Here is an 11057-nt window from a genome sequence, read left to right on the forward strand (position 1 = left end):
TCAACCCTTCCAGTTCAAAAAACAAATGAACAAATAAATAACACTCTTATTGTATTTACTGATATAGAATTTATTACTTACATTAGTAAGAGCTGATATCTTTATAACACTGGATCTTCCTATTTAAGAAAATGTATGCTTTCCTTATTTGTACAGATTTTGTATATTTCTTGTTAAATTAATTTCTATAAATTTTTTCTATTGTAAATGTGATATTTTCTTCCATTATAACTTCCAGTTCGTTATTGTCTGTACTTATGAAAGTTGCTTGCTGTTTATTATTATACTCAGTCATTTATAAATTCTTCTATTGTTTGTTACAATTGTTCAGTTGATTCTTTTGTATATTCATGTAAGCAAGTATAACATTTGCAAATAATGATAATATTACATCCTTTTTCAAACATATATGCCTCATTCTCTCCTCTCTAATTGTACTGGCAAGTACCTTCAGAACCATGTTAAAAAAGTAGTAGTGAGTGCTCACTTGGGCAACACATATGCTAAAATTGGAACAATACAGAGAAGATTAGCATGGCTTCTGAGCAAGAATGGCACAGAAATTTGTGATACGTTCCATATATTTTCTTCTCAGGCATGGGACACAAAAGCAAAAATAAACAAATGGGACTACATCAAAATAAATAGCTTTGCACAGCAAAGGAAACTATCAACAAAACAAAAAGGCAGCCTACAGAATGAGAGAGGGTATTTGCAATATCACATATATCCAATAAGGGGGTGATATTTAAAATACATAAAGAACTCATACAACTCAATATAAAAAAACAAAAAAACAACCCAATTAAAATATGGGCAGAGGCCCCGAATAGAAATTTTTCTACAGATAGCCAACAGACACCTGAAAAGATGCTCAACATCACTAATCATCAGGGAAATGCAAATCAAAACCACGGTGAGCTACCACATCATACCTGTCAGAATGGCAACTATCAAAAAGACAAGAAACAAGTATTGGCAAGGATGTGGAGAAAAGGGAACCCTTGTTTGTGGGATTATAAATTGGTGGAGTCACTATGGAAAACAGTATGGAGTTTCCTCAAAAAATTAAAAATAGAACTGCCATATGATCCAGCAATTTCACTTCTGGGTATTTACCCAAAGAAAACAAAAACATTAATTTGAAAAGATTTATGCACACTATTGTTTCACTGCAGCATTAAATAGCCAAGACATGGAAACAATCTAAATGTCTATCAATAAATGAATGGATAAAGAAAATGTGGTACATATATACAATGGAATATTCGTCATAAAAAAGAATGAAATTTGCCATTTGTGGCAACATGAATGGATCTAAAGGATATTATGTTAAGTAAAATAAATCAGACAGAAAAAGACAAATACCAGATGATTTCACTTATATGTGGAAGCTAAAGCACAAACAAACAAAACAAATGAAAACAGAGAACAAACTGTTGGTTGCTGGGAGGTGGGAGACAAAATAAGTAAAGGGGACTAATAGGCACAAATCTTCAGTTATAAATAAGCCACAAGGATGCAACATAAAACATAAAGAATATGGTCAATAATATCTTAATAACTTTGTATGGGGACAGAAGGTTACTAGATTTGTCATGATGATCATTTCATAATGTATGTAAATGTCAAATCACTATGTAGTACAGCTGAAATTAACATTATTCTATATCAACTATATTTCAATTAAAAAAAGAAAAAAAGTAGTGACAGTGGACACTCTGGCTTTATTCTTGACATTATGGGGATTTTCTCATTGAAACTATTAATTTAAAATGTGGCCATACAGTCCCTAGTTTATTGAGTTTTTTTCCAATACTTGATTGGTAGGATTACATGATTTCTCTTATTTGTTCTCCTCTAGGTGAATTATATTAACAGAGTTACTAATGTTGAATTATTTTTCCATTTCTGGAATACGCTAGTACTATTATCCCCACCACGCTCAGTCATTGTCCAGAGGCAGCCGAGGGGAAGGAAGTATGGTTTGGGTATGAACACCACGGTGGTTTTAAAGGGGTTGCCAGCTGGAGTCTGTCATCAGCTACGCTCCTCACAGCAGATTCTCTTGAAGGAGATTTGAGCAGCACATTTTTACGCCACCACATCAGTCAGTAAAGGACTAGAAGTCAGAAAACTTGAGCTCCAGAACTATGACACCAACCAGTTATCACTGTTATCTTAGACAGGTAATGTGCTTTCTGAGCCTCACCTTTTCCTTGCTTGATAAAGACAGACATAATAACAGAGGACATGCATTTAAAGTGCTTGAAAGGGATTCTGGTACATACCGCGCTATAAATATTAGCTATGATTATTATTATTATTATTACCAAAAATCCCTTCAGAGAGGAGCCCCAGAACCTGGAACACAACAGTAGCTGCCATTTCTTGAGCACTTATTACATACATGCCAGGCAGTCAGTGTTGGCAAAGAAAGGATCAGAAGGGAAGAGAGAAAGAGAAAGGAAGGAAATGTGGCACTTAATTGCTGTTACCACCTTGAGCAACTTACACTAAAGGAAGAGGCTCTCTTGCATTTAGAATTTGCTAGAACAAAAGAGAGACTTATAAGGAAGAAATAAAGTAAGCCAAAAAATTCCTTCCTGGATGTGTTAAGTTTACTGAAAAGGAAAGGCAGCAAGGGTTTAGGGTATCAGCAAAGTTCAGAATAGAGAAGGCCCTTGGCTGGAGCTTTCATTTGGCTATATCCCCTGGGTCCCCCTGGTGGCAGGATGGGTGAAGGAAGATGAGCAATATCAACAGATACAGAGCAAGGATTTAGCACAGGCAAACGTGACCTCTGATCCTGCATCTTCCACTTACCAAATCTGAACAAAATCCTTAACTTTCTTGTCCTCTCCTTTAAAGGGACTGTTCTGAGGAATAAATGAGATAATTATGTATAATTTATATAAAGCATTTGACATAGAAGAGCTGCTTAATAAGCATGGCTATTATTATTAAAGCATAACTCATATGTTTTATAATGACCTAAGCTTTACTTGTAAAACTACTCTCTGTATGGGGACATGTGTATGCATATGGCTGATTTGCTTTGTTGTGCAACAGAAACTAACACAGTATTGTGAAGCAATTATACTCCAATAAAGATCTATTAAAAAAAAAAAAAGCTACTCTCAGAAATGATGTTAATTTGGGAATTCCCTGGCAGTCTAGTGGTTAGGACTCTGCTCTTCCACTGCAGGGAGTACGGGTTAGATCCTTGGTCGGGGAACTAGGATCCCGCATGCCACATGGTGGGACCAAAAAAAGATGATGTTAATTTTTAATAAGTATTGAGAGCCACCAAAAATATTTTTCATGAAGTTTAACCTTAGAACTTTCGGGAAAAATCACATAATCTACAATGTTTTTCAGTAATTACACTTATGCTCTAATTGCAGTTTTGACCTTACACTCAAAAAAAATTTTAAAGAACATTTTTTTTAATAAATTCATCTCTAATGGACAAACTAGCTGAAGCGATCATTCTAAAATAAATACTATCCAAAAGCTACTCACTTTCCAACTCCTAAGTCATGTGCAATAGTTAAAAATATGAGAACCTAAGGCACAAATACCGTCATTATATTAAGATGGTCTTCTACGTAAACATGAATCAACACATGCCTGACAGATTATAATAGTCAATTTGGAGACACGGAAGTTCTTGTTTCAATGGATGAAATATGCATGCTTTTGAAAAATTCAAATGTGAGCTTTTTTTTAATCTAAGAGATTTTTTCTGATCTGAAAGGGTAGCAAAAATCAGGTTAAAAGTTTGCATGAAAACGTACACCAAATCTTTAAAAAGCAAAGATCACAGTTGATATAAGATGGTTTCTAGAGAGAAAGCATTTATTGTACAGCCTTGTAATTGTTTCCATTCACATGGAACAACTCCAGCTGCTTTCAAAAATCAACAAGTGATAAGCAGAAGGAAGATGGGAAGAAATAACAGCATTTTTGTTATGTCCAACTGATAAACACTGGGCTGCAAATATATTATGCTAAGCATAATTAAGCACAGAATTATCATCATTTGTAATGCAGTGCAATAAGGCAGCTGAGACAAATGCAAAAAAAAGGTCTCCAACACATTGCTTTGATGATCTAAATTGACACTGCCAAGTTATGTATTTACAAAAAATATGGACAAAGGGTCAAATAAATAATTTGTCTAGATGTATGTGCATAGGCTATGACTAAAGGTCTGAAGCAATTTTCATCCTGTTATTCATCTAGTTTGATAGATCTTAACCTTCCATGAACCATGTCTCTCACAGTGTATCTAATTACCTAGAATGGATCCAAAAACAGTCCTAACTCTGCATTTTAGTAGTTAAAGCATCATAAACAAAAGATAAATCTTTTCCTTGATAAAACTTTGGAGATAAAAATTTACAAAAGAAGTCAAGAACAAATTATTGAATGTTTTTAATGTTTTAACTACCGGGCAAGCACTTGAAATACGTCATTAATTCACTCAACAAACATTTACTGAGTTCATACTCTTTGATGAGCAGGGACTCTATTTAAGTGTTGAAGACATAAAGGTTATAAGGATATCACAATCTAGTGGCAGTGACAAGTATATATAGATGCAATTTCGATACGATAAGAAATGCAGTGATGGCAGAATGTCCTGGTGTAGAGTGGGAATAAGTGTAGGGGCAGGAGGAATGCCCAGAGACAGGGTATTTTACCTAATTTTGTGGGAGAAGAGAGTCAAGAATAGCTTCTCAGAAGAGATGATCACACTGGGACCACAAAAATGAATAACAGTTGATTTTCATCATAATCTCTAACAATCCCCATAAGTAGGTAACATAATTATTCCCATTTTATAGATGAGGAAACAGATGTACTCTGACTTAGAGATAAGAACTGGTAGGACCAAGTCTACCTGATCCCAATATCATACCTTTTCTATTGTCTCTGAAGATCGAGAAAAAATACTCTGTATGTCTCTCCAAGTCACAGAATTTTTTCACCATTACTTATTTCATTTAGCAATTCCAGCACACTGTTCCCTTCTTGCAATTCTCACCATGCTCAGCTAAAAGAATATATAGTAATTGCTGGCTTGTATTTCTCCCATATACTCTTAGGAATTCTCATGAAAACCTAAGATATTACAGTTGTCACAGAGAAGAATAGATATGAAAATCTAAAACTGTCACTGAGAAGAATGGAAGCCCTATTAAGACTTTTATAATAAATGTCTGGAAACATTTCCTTTAATTAACCAAATAGCCTCAGATTTAATCAGAGGGAGAGGCAGTAGTCTAAAGATCATCTAGAAAAAGAGTTTATTTATTTCTCCTCATGATGGGATACAGTAAGATTTTCTTGATCTTTTGCCTACCTCAACCTACTATAGTCTCCAATTGCAAGAGACTGTGTAAGAGCTGTAGGAATTTAAGAGCCATCCTGAGTAGGAAAAACTCACTTTCTTGTGTATCTCCCCTTTACTACTCACACGGAACACTTCACTACTGACACTTCTGGTCACCAAATGTGTGAGAATTTTTCCCACACCAAGAAATTCTGTGACACCAGCTGGGCATCCCACAATTTAACTCAACCCTGACACTATCAACCTGGAGATAGAGCCAGATCCATAGTTTACGGGCTCAGTGCCACAAGACTGCTCCCCACCCCAATTTCAAATAGCAAGTCCAGGTTGTCACCTGTGTTTCTGACCTATCAGCTATAAATCCCCAAAACCCTCACCTTGGGTTCAACTAATTTGCTAGAGTGGCTCACAGAATTAAGGAAAACAGTATACTTGCTGTTTATTGGTTTATTATAAAATGATATGCTAAAAGATACAGATGAACATCCAGATGAAAGAGATGTGCAGGACAAGCTATGTGGGAAGGGGCACAGAGATTCCATGCTCTCTCCCAGAGCACTGCTCTCCTAGCACTTCCAAGCAGTCACCAACCCAGAAGCTCTTCAAACCCATACTTTAGGGATTTTTATAGAGGAATTATCACCTAGGCATCATGGATCATTAACTTCATTTCTAGCCCCTCTCCTTTCTCTGGAGGAGGGCTGAAAATTCCAAGTTTCTAATCATGGCTTGATCTTTCTGGTGACCAGCCTCCATCCAGGAGCCCACCAAGAGTTACCTAATTAGAACAGAAGGCAGAGACCAATATATATATATTTTTTCCTGCTATCTCACACATCCTAATCACCTATTGCCAGCAGTTCATGATACTTTATATTTAGCTATCTATGGAAGCACACTAAGATACATCATCATCATCACTGAGTCATAAAATAGGAGATCTGGAGGGATCCACAGATGTGTTCATTTAACAGATATTTATTGATGATGTACTATGTGCAAGGCAACATGCTATCCACTAAGTAATTAAAGTTGAGCAAGCCATAGTGCCTGACATTAGGGGTTTGCCATCCATGGTGGGAGACAACCAGGCAAGAATATAAGTGCATGTGCTCCAGTCCGCTTATTTAACACATGTGGAAAAGAGGATAAGAAAATAAGTAGTTTATCAAACTCTGATTATGCATTGTTAGTGGGAGTGTAAGCTGATATAACCTTTTTTGGAAGACAATTTGGAAATGCCTTTTAAATTTGCAAATGTTCTTATTCTTTAACATAGACATCCTAAACAGAAATTTATCCTTCAGATGTACTTGCAGAAATTCCAAAAATAAGTGTTTGAGAATATTAATGCAGTTTTCATTGTATTAGAGAAACACTGGGAACAATCTAAATGTCTATCAACTGATTGAATGAATGAACTATAGAATACTGCATAGCAATTTAAAAGATGAAATAGATTCAACATAATGTAAAACAAGAGGTTATTCAAGAGCTATTGGTATGTGAAAAAACACATGGATGGTATAGTTCTATCTTTGTTTAAAAAGGAAAAAAATCACCACAAGTAAATGTTTAGAAAAATAAATAGCAGAGAAATGTATACTCAACTATAAACAGTGGTTAATACAATGGTTTCAGGTACTTTCTATCTTTTACGTTAATATTTTGTAACGCTGGATTTTTTTTCTAAATAAAAAGAGTGTTTGACTAAGCTGATGTGATTTATAAATGCTGTATCTTTCAAAAAATTTGACTTTTCTAGGTTTTTACATTTATGAAAGTTACTTAAAAACTGTAAAGGTTTAAATAAATTATGGGATTATCTATTTATATTAATGCTAAATAATATTAGACATTATTTTGAGGTACTCTGAAAGAGAATATACTTATACAGAAAAAAGATTTTAAAACCATTAAAAATAACATTAAGGGCTTCCCTGGTGGCGCAGTGGTTGAGAGTCCGCCTGCCGATGCAGGGGACGCGGGTTCGCGCCCCGGTCCGGGAAGATCCCACATGCCACGGAGCGGCTGGGCCCGTGAGCCATGGCCGCTGAGCCTGCACGTCCGGAGCCTGTGCTCTGCAACGGGAGAGGCCGCAACAGTGAGAGGCCCGCGTACCGCAAAAAAAAAAAAATTTAAAAAAATAACATTAAGAATTAGGATAATGACATAGTTTCCTAGTTTCTTTCAAGAATTCCTGAACTACAGGTCCCTGGAGTCCTGGTCTAGTTCTGTTTCTATGCAGTTATCTCTTGGCTATGGGTAATCTCTTAAAACTCTTGCTCAAAGGCAAAAACTCTTCTAAGCAACACTAATTCTCATTACAGAAAATGCAAATACTGGAGTGTTTCTATGAATGGAAAAGAAAGCTGCTGTTATTGCTAATAAGCACTTTTGATGATACACTGTGGAAACTGTAAACTTTATAACACAAGAAAGCAAAGCTGAAACAACCAGTGACTTAGCCTGTCAACACAAAGGCCTCACAGTTGTCTAGAACACATAGCTACCATAGCATTTGTCAGTTATTTTTGTACAAAGTAATCATAATCTTATACAAATAAAATCTTTATATTCGGCTGGAAGAAGATGTAACATGAGGGTCCCCTCTTGCCCAAACAGAAAACTATCAAACTGAGGTCAGAAACTCTATGTGTAAGAATGAGAGGAATGACTGAACAATTGAAGTTCCCATGCTTCTGGGCAAACTGCAGCCAGGTTCTGAGCTCACTTAAAGAAGAAAAGTTTGCTTGAATAGCAAAATCAGGTGTAAAACCATCTAACAGGGACTTTAATATATGCTGAATGTTCTCTTTGCAAATTCATAGAATTCATACCATAAATTGAAGAAGGTAAATTTTAAGGAATGTAAAATTTATCAGTCTTCAGATTTAGGTACTTCAGTGTATAGAAGTGAAAAGTGAATATATAATTTTATTCAACTCAGGCTTTGAATTGCCCATTTGGGTGGCTGAGTATATAAGGGATGTTAAGATAAAAATTTCTGCTGAGACTTTAAGACAAGAGACATGAGATAACAAAAACACTTGTGGAACAGGCCAGCCACTGTGTGTTCTGATATTTACAACTGAAAACACTCCTAAATTATATAGGTGTCTAAATCTTATGTCTCCAGCTTTGAAGGCAAGAATCATGTGCTTGGACTCATTCAGTGTTGGACTTCGACTAAGTCATTGACATGACTCCTATTTCCCATTTTCCATGTACATTTCCCTAAATTTACCTTTAGAGAACTGCATGGAAAACTCCATTCTAGTGAGCCCTCAGCAAACCTTTAGGCAGAAATTGGCACCTTACTAGAGGGAGTATGGGAGATAGTTTTTGCTTCCCCACAATGGCTGAGACTTAGAGGAGTCAAGGACATCTATAAAACAACCATATCCATTTCTCTACTTTCCAACAATAATGATCAAATTTATAAGGCTATATGACACTTTCAGTGTGCTATTTGTTCCAAGTTTAATTGTTATAACAACGTAATGACATCAATACTTTTAATTCCTCCATTTTACAATGATAAAACTGAGGCACAGAGAGGTTAAGAAACCTGCCTGAGGTCACCCAGTCGATAAGTATTAGCAATGACATTCGAATCTAGGCACTTTAAAACAGGATGCTAAGTTCGGACAGTTACAGAAACACTTCTCATTTGCAGGCTCCAGTTTTGGGTAACTAGTTTAACCAATATTTCCTTTCACCCAAAAATACATATTGAACAGTATTTTATTAAGACAATCTATAGGGACTTCCCTGTTGGCGCAGTGGTTAAGAATCTGCCTGCCAATGCAGGGGACACAGGTTTGATCCCTGGTCCAGGAAGATCCCACGTGCTGCGGAGCAACTAAGCCCAGGCTCCACAACTACTGAGCCTGTGCTCTAGAGCCCGCACACCACAACTACTCAGCCCATACGTCGCAACTACTGAGCCCGCGTGCCACAGCTACGGAAGCCCGTGAGCCTAGAGCCCGTGCTCCACAACAAGAGAAGCCACCGCAATGAGAAGCCCGTGCACCGCAATAAACAGTAGCCCCCACTCGCCACCACTAAAGAAAGCCCACGCGCAGCAACAAAGACCCAATGCAGCCAAAAAATTTAATAAAAGAAAAAAGAAAATCTACAGCACACATTCAAAAAAAAAGAATTAGGGAGCATTTGTACATGATATATTTGCTAAATATTGTGATCAGTGTTGTTCAAAACATAATTTGACATTACATTTTACAATTATTTTGATGAGCTTTCATGATGTTATAGCATCATCTTAAGAAGTACATCACTTGTGAGAGAAATATAATAAAACCTATTTTATCTTTATTCTGCCTATAACTAAATTTTTGCCTTAGGATAATTCAAAGGGTCATAAATATTGTCTAGAAACACAGAAAATACAATTATTAATGAATAATGGAATCTAAGAGCAAGTATCCACAAATGTGAAGGGAAATACTATCTGTGACATTTTTCAGGGTTCTATCATTATCTTAGCATTTTTTCCATAGTCTATTAAACATTGTTCAACGTGCCAACAAACACATGAAAGAATGCTCAACATCATTAATCAGTAGAGAAATGCAAATCAAAACTACAATGAGACATCATCTCACACCAGTCAGAATGGCCATCATCAAAAAATCTAGAAACAATAAATGCTGGAGAGGGTGTGGAGAAAAGGGAACCCTCTTGCACTGCTGGTGGGAATGTAAATTGGTACAGCCACTATGGAGAACAGTATGGAGGTTCCTTAAAAAACTACAAATAGAACTACCATATGACCCGGCAATCCCACTACTGGACATATACCCTGAGAAAACCATAATTCAAAAAGAGTCATGTACCAAAATGTTCATTGCAGCTCTATTTACAATAGCCCGGAGATGGAAACAACCTAGGTGCCCATCATCGGATGAATGGATAAAGAAGATGTGGCACATATATACAATGGACTGTTACTCAGCCATAAAAAGAAACGAAATTGAGCTATTTTTAATGAGGTGGATAGACCTAGAGTCTGTCATACAGAGTGAAATAAGTCAGAAAGAGAAAGACAAATACCATATGCTAACACATATATATGGAATTTAAGAAAAAAAAATGTCATGAAGAACCTAGGGGTAAGACAGGAATAAAGACACAGACCTACTAGAGAATGGACTTGAGGATATGGGGAGGGGGAAGAGTGAGCTGTGACAAAGCGAGAGAGAGGCATGGACATATATACACTACCAAACGTAAGGTAGATAGCTAGTGGGAAGCAGCCGCATAGCACAGGGAGATCAGCTGGGTGCTTTGTGACCACCTAGAGGAGTGGGATAGGGAGGGTGGGAGGGAGCGAGATGCAAGAGGGAAGAGATATGGGAACATATGTATATGTATAATTGATTCACTTTGATATAAAGCAGAAACTAACACACCATTATAAAGCAATTATACCCCAATAAAGATGTCAAAAAAAATTGTTCAATGTCACAAACAAAATCTTTACACTGAGAGTCTCAAATTTTCTGAATTTAAAAAAAGTACTAAACATACACCAAGAAGCCAGAGAAACCAGCTTTACCCTAAACTAACAATATCACATTTGGAAAATCAGTTGTTTTCTGATTCAATCTGGAAAGTTAGGATAATGACTCAGCTTCTTGAAAAATACCAGAAGCCTAGTGGCTGTCAGGAA

General features: G+C 36.4%; 1 non-coding gene across 1 annotated transcript; it reads left to right on the plus strand.

Annotated features, from left to right (window-relative positions):
- The first annotated feature begins 479 nt into the window (after positions 1 to 479).
- LOC115802411 (U6 spliceosomal RNA) lies at positions 480 to 586 on the plus strand. Its single transcript, XR_004022877.2, has one exon. It is a non-coding gene; the product is annotated as a U6 spliceosomal RNA (small nuclear RNA).
- The last annotated feature ends 10471 nt before the right edge of the window (positions 587 to 11057 follow it).

This window comes from Delphinapterus leucas, chromosome 4, assembly GCF_059928025.1.
Source record: "Delphinapterus leucas isolate spDelLeu-1000000601 "Yukka" chromosome 4, BTC_Dleu_Yukka2, whole genome shotgun sequence".
NCBI lineage: Eukaryota > Metazoa > Chordata > Mammalia > Artiodactyla > Monodontidae > Delphinapterus > Delphinapterus leucas.